The following is a 12,841-nucleotide window of genomic DNA, read 5'->3' as shown; positions in this document are numbered from 1 at the left end:
CAAACCCCATTTCACTCTAGAAATACTTTATCTGCTCAAGTAAAAAGCATAAACTGCAATCATACCTGTTTTCTACCAATAACACTACAATCAAAAACTAATTTGCATTGTCTACCTTGCTCTAGATTCTAAACCACACTCATTACCTAACATGGTTTAGGGGCTCCAGCCAAATACAAAATAAAGTTACTGTTGTTATTTAGTAAAAAAAAAATACAGCTTATATAAAATTTTGATTGGCTGTCCTATCAGAATCTGTTAGCCAGGCTCTACTCTTGAGTAATTTTCCTTTCCCTGTAATCAACAATGATCCAAACATTTTATTAATAATCCGAGTTCAACTGTACTAAGCTCACCTCATAGACCTGGTCCAGCATTTCACTTCAAATATATTATAGGGAATAACTTTATAGTAATGAATTTTATGCTACTACATGGATACATACAAGAGGCATGCTAGTGCCTGCAAGGAACGACAAAGCATGGGGGTTTCCCTAACTTTTGATAAACAAAATGTTTTTGAGAAGAGAGATGAAAGAGAAAAGACAAGAGAAAGGGAAAGTAAAAATGAGAAGGGATGGGAGGAGGGGTAGAGGGGTAGAGGGGGAGAGGGATAAGGAGAAGGAGAAGGAGAGGGGAAGAGGAAGAGAAAGGGCAGAGGGGGAGAGGGAGGGGGAAAGGGAGAGGGTGAGGGCAAGAGGGAGAAGGGGGGAGAGGGGGGAGAGAGAGAGAGAGAGAGAGAGAGAGAGAGAGAGAGAGAGAGAGAGAGAGAGAGAGAGAGAGAGAGAGAGAGAGAGAGAGAGAGAGAGAGAGAGAGAGGGAGAGAACGTGAAAGAAATATTCCCCATACACAATTATTCTTCGTCTTGATGACATATGTAAGTGGGTTTCCTCGGACACAAGCCAGGTGCCCACGAGTCCCCATACGTATCCAGTCTATCACATGACGGCTCCAGTCCTCACAACCATTTTCTTTAGCTCTGTGTTCTTTATTACACCATAGCCTCAGGCTAGACAGCAATATCATTATAATTACAGCCTCAGTTAACACAGCCAATATCAACATAGATTTTTTTTTCCAATCAAGTTTACAAACAAGTATTTTCTAAATATTTTTGAAACAGGAAATTTCTGAAAATGGTCACTTTTGCAATCCTCAACTAGATACTTGAAACCTTAGTTGCTTCAAATCACAGCTCCCTCTTTTATATATTTTATATGATGAAATTTCCTTTCTCATTCTAATTTGGCTATTGTAAACATTTTCAAATCTTCTCAGTTTCCAGGCAACTGGTGATAGCACTGCTTCTCATCCTCAAGCAAGAGGCAACAGCAATTAGAACAAAAGCACTCATGATCTGTCATGGTGAGGTCTGGATGCCAAAGGTCATGAGGCTGTGTACAGGCATGAGGTATTTACAATGCTGAGTGGGCAATGTGCCAGTGTCCTCACTCAAGTTGGCTTCTTCATTATACAACAGTTAACATTCATCTTGGAGATAGAAGAAAAAAAGCACCATTGGTTTCACAAATAAACCACATTAAAATAATCACTAGTTCCGTTTTGCTGGCGACAACTTCTTTAATGCTACAAACAAGGCGCAAATATTTACAGTATGAGGGTATGTACGTGTGTGGGGGCAAAGTGGTAACAGGGTGGTCACTGAAGGATATCCTGAGCTGACGGTAAAGAGGCAGCCCAATCGTGGCCCTCTGCTGGCCTTAGAGAACTGATTTTACTGGGCAGGGTCGTCAGACTTTTGTACCAGCTTAGAAGGTTATCACTTTATATTTCCAAAGCCTACCCTCTAAAAAATACTGGACACATTCTTGAATTCTATTCCCTCATCTTTCCACAACTGAAACTGAAACAATTTCTTACATCCTTTCACCAATCACAAATACTTTTTAGCATCTTTTCACTGTTTTCCATCTTTTTTTTCTCTGTTTGAATGGCATAATTCGTGGGCCCATTGGCCAATATAACTTTTACTTATCTTATCTGCGCATTTTCAAAAGTGGATGCCCAAAATGTGTCCTTATTGGTTGACTGACAAACCCAAACCCTTTTTCCACACACTCAAACACTTGCCAGGAGGGCACAACCATATTTTTTATGCCTGAGTTACTGAGTTGAGCTTGAAGCTGCACTATGAGCTGCAAAATTGAATGGCTGGATGCAAAGTATGCTGATCTTAGCTCTAAAAACCAAGTCTTATTTTTTTATGATTTTTTATGATTTTTTTATTTTTTATTTTTTTTATTTATTAAAGAACATATGCCAACAAACTGTAAATATTACTATCATAACACAGCATCCACTCCACAGTTTCAATGCACAGAACTAGACACATTCAGATTAAGAAAATGCAGAACCATAAAACTGGGAGCATTCCCAAAAAGTACTTACATAGTACAATAAACCCCACCTTGTCGGTACTCAACTCAAGGAACTAACTCTGGCAGTAGGGACTCTTGGAAGGGCATTCCTGAGGTCAAACATTCCCAAGGTGGGCAGCTACTGCCAATCCATTAAGAATATTTTGTTTTCTTCAATTCAGTAAATTGAATGCAAACAGCAATAACATTTTCTAAAAGATCAGTCGACACACACTGGAATTCCATCCATTTTCCTGAGAAGTTAGCTGCTATTCAGCTCCATACTCTGGTTTCCTAGTGTTCAATAGAGCAATACTTTCTTTTTAATCCTTTTTCCTTTTTTTAACAGTTTCATTTCTACATAATGTAAGTAATTTTCCAGTAAACCTAACTCCCAAACTTGCCATTACAGACTTGAAGATGCCTATTCTTCTTTTTCTTCCTTTTCACATGTAGATGCTTGCATGTAGCTCTTGGTTTGGAATAAAATAACATTAAGACAATAAAATGCTTCGAGTCACGAGGATGTTTGATGATGATGATGACGAGTGCCCCAGAGAATATTGTAACAGCCAGGGAGAAAGTTCTCATGAGTTACCTTCCTTTCAGGTGGCCTTTCATAGCAGTCCGAGCACTTCCCTGTTGACCCCTTTGGCACCACACTCAGTCTCCCCTCTCACCCAACACCAAACCAGCCAAACAAAAGAGAAGGTTGGACACATTGGACTTTGAAAAATTCATGTTTATTTTATGTCAGTTCTTTCATACGGGGAAGGAGGGAGGGGGGGAAATGCATCTGAAGCACCGCCAAGGATATCAAACTATTGCACTAATCAGTTACAGGAAGACATATCTGACTCACACAGCCTCTCACCTGCCAGTACCAAGCTTAATGTGCTCAAAAGGATGAGTACATTCTCTAGGAAAAGTCCCCAAAGCCCAATCTTCTTAGACTGGCCAGACTTTGCTTAGTCAAGAGAAGCTGCAACTGTAGTTAATGGCTGTGGTGTACAGATTAAAAGTTGGGAAAAGGGGGAGAGGGGGGACTGAGGCAGTTACATGATACACTCGGCCCCCAACACAGCTGGTGCCTGTGGGACGCGGTGGCTGGGGTCTGTCCCGCACCAGGACCCAGAATAGGCGGTTACAGCACAGGTACTTGTCCAGGTACGTGGCCACCACATAATGGCCTGAAAGAAAGAGAAACAAAAGAATATATTTGAAAATTCACAAAAATAACTGCAATCTTCACTTTTGACTTTACTACATCTAGATATCTTACCTTAAGTTGCAGGTTGGTTCATTAATAATCAGAATATAAACTTTTGAGACAAAAAATCATATCAAATACAAGATGACGATGACAATGATAATGACGACGATGATGATGATGATGATGATGATGATGATGATGACGACGACAACGATGACAACAACAACAATCAAGATCAAAACTCATTGATGAAATAATAGTAACTTGAGAGAGTTGGATCCCTTACCTTATATGCTTGACTCCTTGTGTGGATTTGAGGTAGGGGAAAAGTGCTGGTTTCGGGTATACACAGCCAGTCTCTCTACAACACAAGAAGCCGAGAGACGAGCCTCCGCATCATGATCCCAGCACTCCTCCATGGTATCAACTAAGGCCATCATGCCCTATAGAAAGCAAAAGACATAAGGTATGAGACAAACACGGCTGGCAATGCGTAAAACAAGTTATGTATACAGAGACACCTAGATTAAAATTAAGATTAAAATTAAAATTTAACTAAAAAGATACATCTGAAAGTAATTACAATAGTGAAGAAGAAAATAAAAATAAAAAATGTGCATGTGCAAAGGCAAATTTTAAGCCTTTTTTGAGCAAACTGTGGCACTTGTATGTTGATGAATGACATGATAGTAGTAAGTAGATCTATGTTCTCATGTTTTGCTAAGGATAAAAATTACACATACACATACATATCACTCTGCCCTTAAAAAGTTATTTTTTTAGCCCACTACGTATGGGTGTCATGACATACATGATGGCACCGATTACGCCTAAAAGATGGGTGTCAATGCGTTCATGATGCAACATTGGGATCTGCTCACAGTTGAAGCGCACATAGTCATGAAGTATTATGACTGTAATGGCACAAGCTTCTGAGCTACAGAAGCCCTTTTGGAAAAAATATTATTTGGGCTAGTCTGCACTACCCAGAGGGCAGAAAAAACACTTTCCACATCCCTTATTTTTTAGCCAGTAGCATTAGTGTTGTAGACCACCTGTCCTGACAACTAATTAGGTCGTTAGGTGACCAATCCACAATGGGGTAGAAGGCACCATCCCAGTCCTTGCTAGCAGGGAAGTTGGTCACAGACAATAGATAACTCACACAATTAATCATTGGAATTAGTACAACCATATTTACAGTGTAGTTTGAATTATTTCCAAATTTCTGTATATCTTTGTGAGAACTACTAAACAATTAAAAGGAGGGGGGTGGGAGGGGGGGTCTCATTCATCTACCACTGTGCATGTGTCTATACACATACAGATATAAATGCCATATCTGTTAACTGTCAAGAAATAATTATGAAAAATAAAATATACTATATTCAAAACTTATTCATTATAAACATTATGTTGTATTATGCAAAAGCAGTAACTTTTGTCCCTTTAAAAATTCTTCAAAAAATGTATAAATTCATTCCATTAAAATCAGCCATCTTGACACCTGCTGGCAAGGGATTTAGAAGTAAAATAAAATTCCCAAATTTCTAAGAGTTTGTGTATAATCACAACAAGCTGGAAGACTGGAATAAGATGTAAATTAATGGAAATAAATAAATAAAAATATCATAAAAGAGTGGGTAATAAAATTTACATGCATGTACATATGCACATGTGGTATAGACAAAATGATATGGATGAAAACGATCACCTATATTAAGCCTTTAAATGGAAACAGCAAAGAATCTAAAACATAAATACCTAAGTATCTAATTTGCCCTTAATATGAAAAAACACTTCTTTATAAAATGAGAAACTTCACTCACCGGATTCTTTCGCCAACAGTCACGAATTGCAGGACGTGCCTTCTGAGCAACAACGCACTCCTGCATGTCATCTAAGGTAGGGTGCTGCCCAACCTCTTCTTCAAACGGCAGATGGTACTCTGGCACAGGACCCTCTTGGTCTGTACAGGTACAACGGCAATTTATCTCCTGTACACTTCAGAATTAAAGTTCAAATATGCTTAAACCGATAACAATGGGAAAGTTTTGACTCTGCGTGGTCTAAACGTATTTCCTGTTTGCTTCTTAGTTTGAATTATCATGCTTAAATTCTATTTGCATGTGTTGTCTCACACAATGTTACAGTAAGGCAAATTTATCTAAGTGAGGAAAATTCAGTTTAGCCTGACTAGAATATGAACCTCACTTTTTAAAGAAATTGTCGTAAGACAAAAAAGTAAATTTTCCTCTCATATTTCTACAACAATGACCCTCAGTGTGCTAATCTTCAAGTAAAAATTCTAGAGCTTATTCCATAAGAGATATTGAAAGTTATTTTTTTTTAACCCATTCGCGCCGGTTGACGTGCTGACACGTGGTCGAAAAAAGCCCCGGACCCGGGTGACGTCCTGGCACGTGCTACATTTTCGGCCCGCGCGCCGGGAGGCCAGTAGCGACGTGCTGAAACGTCCGCATTAGAATGATAGATTATTCTTAGTACAATTCGATTTTCATACTTGATTTGTCTTAGCTACTTTAGTTTATCCTTCTAAATAGTAGAAAATGGGATATAACGTAATATGAATGACGTCTCAGGTACATACGTAATCTTGATTACGGCATGGTGATTTCTGTTTCTGATTTGTTGAATATGATGATCTGAGTCGAAAGGCTATCGTAAAATCAATTGTAATTGGCCGAGGAATAAAAAAAAAAAAAAAAAAAAAAAATTATATAACATCTTTTTGTTGCCCCACTAAAAGAAAATGACACTTGAAAAAACATTGCTGTTACTTGCATTCACTTGTATGCACATGTATGGTTGTTCATATTCTCTTTCTTTTCGTTTAGGAAGAAAAAAAAAATTGAAAAAAAAACTATGTTTGTTACCTCACTAGAAGAATGCTTCCACTTCCCATTGGTATTACAACATAGGAGTAAAGAATATGGAAAAAGTTCAATAGAATAACACTAAAAAAACAGTGCTATAACATCTTTTTCGACTGATATACATCCTCTGAACATAGCACTACTTTCTACACATGATTACACTTTAGACGCAATCACGCAAACCATAAGGATAGGGTGGGTGAAAAACGCTCTGCGAGCGTCAGAGCGACCGCGCGCAGCGGGAAAACACCCCGGCACGAACGGTTGCGCGCTTGAAATCTTCCCGGCGTTATCGGGAGTAGGCGAAATTCCGCCCCGGCGTGAATGGGTTAATCGGAAAAATATTATGAAGAGCTGTTGAGTGACAAAGAACAGATAATTGTTTTGGCCAACTACAAGGATTGTGTGATAATACTTACTAGAGCACCTTGAAAGAATCTCCCAAAGCACTAGACCACAAGCATACATGTCAATACGTAGAAAGGCATCACGCTGGAAGTTAATTGCTCCTTCCAGAACCTCTGGAGCCATGTACCTTCTTGTTCCAACCTACAAAAGGGAGAGCACGAAGATATAAAGTTTGCAGTCTTTAAATTGCTTCTTGTAATATTGATATATCCAAGCAAACAAAACAAAAAAATATATATATATAACAATAATAATAATAATAATAATAATAATTTTGTAAACCATTTCTTGTAATATGTGACTTAACTATTCTATTGTATTGTGTGGTGTATAACAGCTTTCAGATATAGACTATGTTATATCAAGATTGTAATAGACTATTATTTGTTGTATAGACTTCCTACTTGCACCACTCAGAGCATTCATATCCCATCCTCAAGCCTCAACAGCAGACAACTCATCACTGTCTAGACTTTTGTTGTACTGGGACACTAAATCCAACTAAGGCATACAAAGAGATACCATATAGGTTCTTTAATCCAATAATGACAGGGCAGCTTCGGCTCTGCCCAGTCTTAAAGCCAGGGTATTTCAAGTGCACAGGCCTAACACCTCCAGCTATTCACATTACCATCTGGCATGCTAACCATACAAGAAGCCATGATATGATATCATGTTACCTGGAGTTCACAGGTTAAACCATTGCAGACCCGGTGTCACAACAGACATATTGCACAAGTTTTTGGCATGACAGCAGGTGTCATAACCTACATGACAATAGTCATAATGCCATATTTGACTTAGGGGAAGAGTGAATCGCTATGTTTCTTTACTTTACTATAAGTAATAACCCTATTTAGTGTGTGATGATGAAAATTGCAATCATAACTACTGTAATTGCCATAATTTTAATCAAAAAGGGTTTAATCTACAATCCTAAACAGAGATGGCACCACTTTCTCCTAGTACCAATAGAAAAGAAAGCTGAAAAGAGTTCATTGTGACAAATGTAGAAAAAAGGTGTAAATGAGACTGAATAATTTTCACAACACAAGAGATGTTATTTAGATTACTCCGTCTTCAGCTTAACCCATTAGCAGCGGATGGCATGATTTGTTGCAAAGGCAGAGTCAGTCATAGACATGGATGGCACCGTGCCAGATAATGTAAACCAGCCATCCTACTGCACAAATATTTATTTAAAACTGCAACCAATGGGTTAACCCTATGACGATGGAGCGTCACACTCATGTGACACAGCTAAATTCCTGATGCCAGGGCGTCATGCCAGTGTGACATTTCCAATGCTATATTGCAATGGCCCGGCGTAGGGGTTTTTGCGTAGCGCGTGCCCCGTCGGGAAAGGGTTAAGATGTTATTCTGAAGATGGAATAATCTAAAACAAGTCAATAACATCTCATGTGTTGTGAAAATTATTCAGTCTCATCTTTACCTTTTTTCTATATTTTCCCACACTATCTTCAAAAAGCAATGACACACAGCTCGATGCTAACCTCTTGCTCTACAGTACCAGAGATGAAAGATGTGCATGCAGAATGAAATGCGGGAGGTGCCCAGTATCTACAATGTCCCCCTGTACTAGTAAGGCTGTCTTGTGCTGTGGCACTTGCAGTCATAAGCACAGTTTTTTTTTTTTTTTCTCTTTCCCATCTCTTTATGTTATCTTTACTGTGGGTGATTATTTTTTGTCCCTATAAGAAATAACAATACTTCTTCTATCACACTGAATATAAAGAAAACAATAAGCAGATCAGGACCCCATACTACAATTTTAGTCTACTGCAACATTGATAGAGCCTGCCCTATAACAAATAAAAGTAGAACACAAAAAAATGACAAACACAAAAATTGCTCTAGTTTTACAATGAGTGAATAAAAGACTGAAAAAGGTTGTGATCTGGTGCATGAAGCTGCCTCTCTCAGAAACAAACCCATTTGGGGTGCTGGTAGGTGACACCAATGCCCGTTCTACGAATACATTGTAACATTAATTTTCCACACTAGTCTAGAAAATGGTGAAAGCAAAATCCTATTTCGTGCAACATGAACAGCCGACATAAAATTTTGCAGGGTATGCATTTAAAAGTCGCCAGATTGGATTTTAAATTTCAAAATAGAGAGAAAACACTTTCATATAAGTAATGTTACCAGGTTACATAATTCAATTTCGATAATTTAAATAAAATTTTCTATGCCTTCCCCCTAAAGCTCCCCATAAAAGAATATTTGCAAAACTATGTGTTACTAAAGGGCCTTACTTGTCCATGAGTGTCCCCAGTTGGCTGTCCAGGGTGGAAGACCAGCGCCAGGCCAAAGTCAGCAATGCAAGCCGTGAGGTCATTCTTCAGGAGCACATTTTTACTCTTGAAGTCTCGATGGGCAATAGAAGGTTTTAACGCTTCACACTTGGTGGCTTGCTGCTCTTCATGAACATACATGAGACCCCTTGCCATAGACTCTCCAATTTTGCAGAGTTCAGCCCAGGTTACCAGATTTGCCTTTCAAGGAAATTATATGCTATTAGAAACGAGGGAAGGAGATTATGAGAAAGACTGAGAGACTGAGAGATTGAGAGATTGAGAGAGAGAGAGAGAGAGAGAGAGAGAGAGAGAGAGAGAGAGAGAGAGAGAGAGAGAGAGAGAGAGAGAGAGAGAGAGAGAGAGAGAGAGAGAGAGAATTATTATTATTTAATCAATTTATTACGCCTATTGGCGGCAGACCTAGTAACATTCATGTCCAAAGAATATTACAGAGCACTTGTGTCTCGCAGGGCACACTGGATGCACACACACAAACACACACAAACACAAACACAAACACACACACACACACACACACACACACACACACACACACACACACACACACATACACAGAGGGAACAAGTCTATACAATTAACAGCCACCAAAGTGAGGATGGCGAGCAAGAAGTGCATATAACTTGTCATCTGTGAGCAAATGTTTACAAATTTGAAGTAGGGTCTGTCCCTGTGGTAGTAAATTTGTCACTGCGGGGCAATGGAGGCAATAGTGGTCAAGGGTGTTGGCGTTGGTGCGGTTGCACAGCTTGCAGGAGGAGAAGTGTGGCACGTTCTCTGCTTGGGAGATTTGCCATACTGTCCGGTACCCCAACTTGAGCTGAGCACTTACAATATTATGCTTACGCACCATAAGCCCATGTTGGCGGTACTTGTAGGGACTCTGAAGAAAGTGGTCATGGTGCTGTATGGACACACTGTTGGTCCTTTCTGCAATCCTTCAATGTGTTGTTATGGCATGAGCAGCTGAATATATGCTGATTCTAAAGCACTGTAGGGATGGCACAGCAGTTGCATCATCTAGGCCCAGTGTACAGGCCTCCTTGGCAAGACAATCCACCTTGTCCTTACCAATAAGTCCAATGTGAGAAGGCGTCCACACGAATGAAGGATATGATAAGGGATGCATCATGGGCGGTGGCGAGTTGACACAGAATTTCTTGCACAACATGGCCATAGCTCGGTCTTGGAGAGGAGAGAGCTTGAAGAGCTGACTGTGAGTCACAAACAATTATCCCATTAACTCTTTGCTGAACAATGCTCATTACTGCATCTAGAATACCATGAAGCTCGCAGAAAGTAGAGCTGGATGAGTTAGGTAGCCTGTGGCTGCGCCATTCACCATCCACAGATGGCTCCATGGTCGGTGAAAACACAGCACACACTGCACTCCTGTCTGCTTGCACTGAACCATCAACATGCATGTGGTGTGCAGCGGGGACAGACACAGACACTCAGGTGATGGTTTCTAGAGCCAATTGCTTCTGTTTGATAGAAAGATAAGTAACATTGGCATAAATTCTCTCTACAAGTGGGGACAGGTTAAGCTCAGACTGCATGTTGACTATGCAAGTGAAGGGAGGGCACCCTAGGATGAATCTCATGGCTCTATTCTGGAAGTTTTCAAGAGGCTTTAGTGCTTTTCTGGGAAGTTGACAAAGGACAGGGGACAAATAGTCAACAACTAATCAAAGAAATAAAACATAAAGGGTCCTCGCCACTGAGACAGAAATACCTGTGGCATTGGTGGCAAGCCACCTGTTGGCTATATCAAAGGCACTTTTGAGGTCAAGGAAGGCAACTACGCTAGTGGAGGAAAGGTGGGTATAGAGTTTTACAAGGCAATGGTGCGTGCTTCGTTGCGGAAGGAAACCGTACAGACTGGGAGAGAGTTCATCCTGTAGGCGATGCCTTAGTCGGGCAAGAAGGATGTGTTCAAGCACCTTTCTAAACCAGGAAGTGAGGGATATGGGCCTAAATTTATCTGTTCCAGGTTTTGGTATTGGGACAATTGTGTTGGAAGTCCAGGCAGAGGGCACATATCCCTGACAAAAACAAAGATTGAAGAAGGTTACCAGGAACTTTCTGAATGAGGTGAAGCACTTGATATGTAAGGCCATCATCCCCAGCTGCAGTAGTCTTAGTCCCAGCAAGAGCACGTCACAGTTCATCTTCTGTTAGAGGTATGTCATCCTGCTCATCCAGTTTCAATAATGCATTCATCAGATGAAGGTTATGAATGTTACATTGAGAGGAGAGAGCTTCTTGAATGTGTGCAGGCAGATTCCAAGTTTGTGATTGAGCTGACCAAGTAATGATGAGATCCTGAGCGTATTCCTGTGGACTATGGTGGAGGGCATAGGTGGGTTTATTCTTCACGGTCCTGTTTATTACATGCCACATGGTCTGAATGCTAGTCTGATGGTTGATGCTGTCTGTATATTTCTCCCATGACTCTGTGTAGACGGACTTCTGAAGGGCAATAAGATCATCCCTCACTGTCTGGTACTGACACATATGATCTGGTGTGGGTTGCCTCTGAAAGGCAAGACCAGCATCCACTGCCATTCTTTCTGCTTGGACAATACGATGGTCTAACATCCAGGTATGGGCCACAGGGCGACGTTGAATGTGAGGCTTAATAAAATAACTGCAGTAAAAGTCATGTGTGGCTTTTACCAGGGAATTGTACAAGTTGTCAGGGGAAAGGAGGTCAAAAGTGGGAAGAAGCCTGGAGATGTACAAGATGTATGTAAGACAGTACTTGGGAGGGATGGAAATCCGGGTGCGGTGGTGAGGAAGCCTAGGACTGGTTGGTAGAGAGTACTGTAGGCTGAGAGCGATATGGTTGGAGAAGTGATAATGTATTGAATGGCAACTAACGAAGGATGTCAAAAGGCCAGATGTTAGGATGTGGTCCAAGGTACCTCCACGGGTATGTGTGGCTCCACCAGTATTCCAGTGGGTGAGGTGGTAGCGCCGAATGTAGTTGAGCAAAGGCAGGCCACTGCAGTTAGGAATGGGAGAAGTGTCACCAAGAGAAGGATGCCAGGCATTAAAATCCCCCATGTAGATCATTCCACAATTTCTAGGAGTTGGAAGAGCTTGGAGATTAATCACACCAGGGGCAGAGTACACATTGCAGAGTATGAGTTTGCCATCTCCCACAGTGACCTCAAAAAGTTGAAAGGTCATATTAGCATGTGTAGAGCAACGGAGGAGCATGTGAGGCATGGAGGAATGAACATAAGTAACGAGGCCATTCCTGGCATGGTGTACATATGAGACATATCCTGATAGCAAGGGAGCTGTTTCCCCCGGCTGAGCACCACCAACAAAAGCTTCTTGAATAAATATGACCCGTGGGTGATGGCAACAGACATGTCTTAAGTGCAGTGAGCTTAGAGTAGTTAGTGTCTGATTCCAAATGCATTCCAGTGTACACGCCCAGTAGTTCCTTGGCAAGGGAGGGATCAATTCCAGCAGGGTAGCAAGTTAAGAGGTCCTGAATGTCAAGGTGTAATGACAGGAACTCTCCATCCTTGACCCAGTCAATGATGTCCTGACAGCACTTCTGAAAGCTCCCGATCGAGTTGGAATGCCTT

At 40.7% G+C, this 12,841-nt stretch overlaps 1 pseudogene; it reads right to left on the bottom strand.

Moving 5' to 3' along the window:
- Nucleotides 1–9,813: 9,813 nt before the first annotated feature.
- On the bottom strand, nt 9,814–10,840 carry LOC147470733 (uncharacterized; annotated as a pseudogene).
- Nucleotides 10,841–12,841: the final 2,001 nt, after the last annotated feature.

The sequence above is a fragment of the Penaeus japonicus genome, unplaced genomic scaffold, assembly GCF_977035675.1.
Source record: "Penaeus japonicus unplaced genomic scaffold, GWHDUDI00000001_assembly GWHDUDI00000012, whole genome shotgun sequence".
Taxonomy (NCBI): Eukaryota; Metazoa; Arthropoda; class Malacostraca; order Decapoda; family Penaeidae; genus Penaeus; species Penaeus japonicus.
The sequence above is the reverse complement of the archived record's forward strand: the minus strand, read 5'-3'. Positions and strand labels throughout refer to the sequence as shown.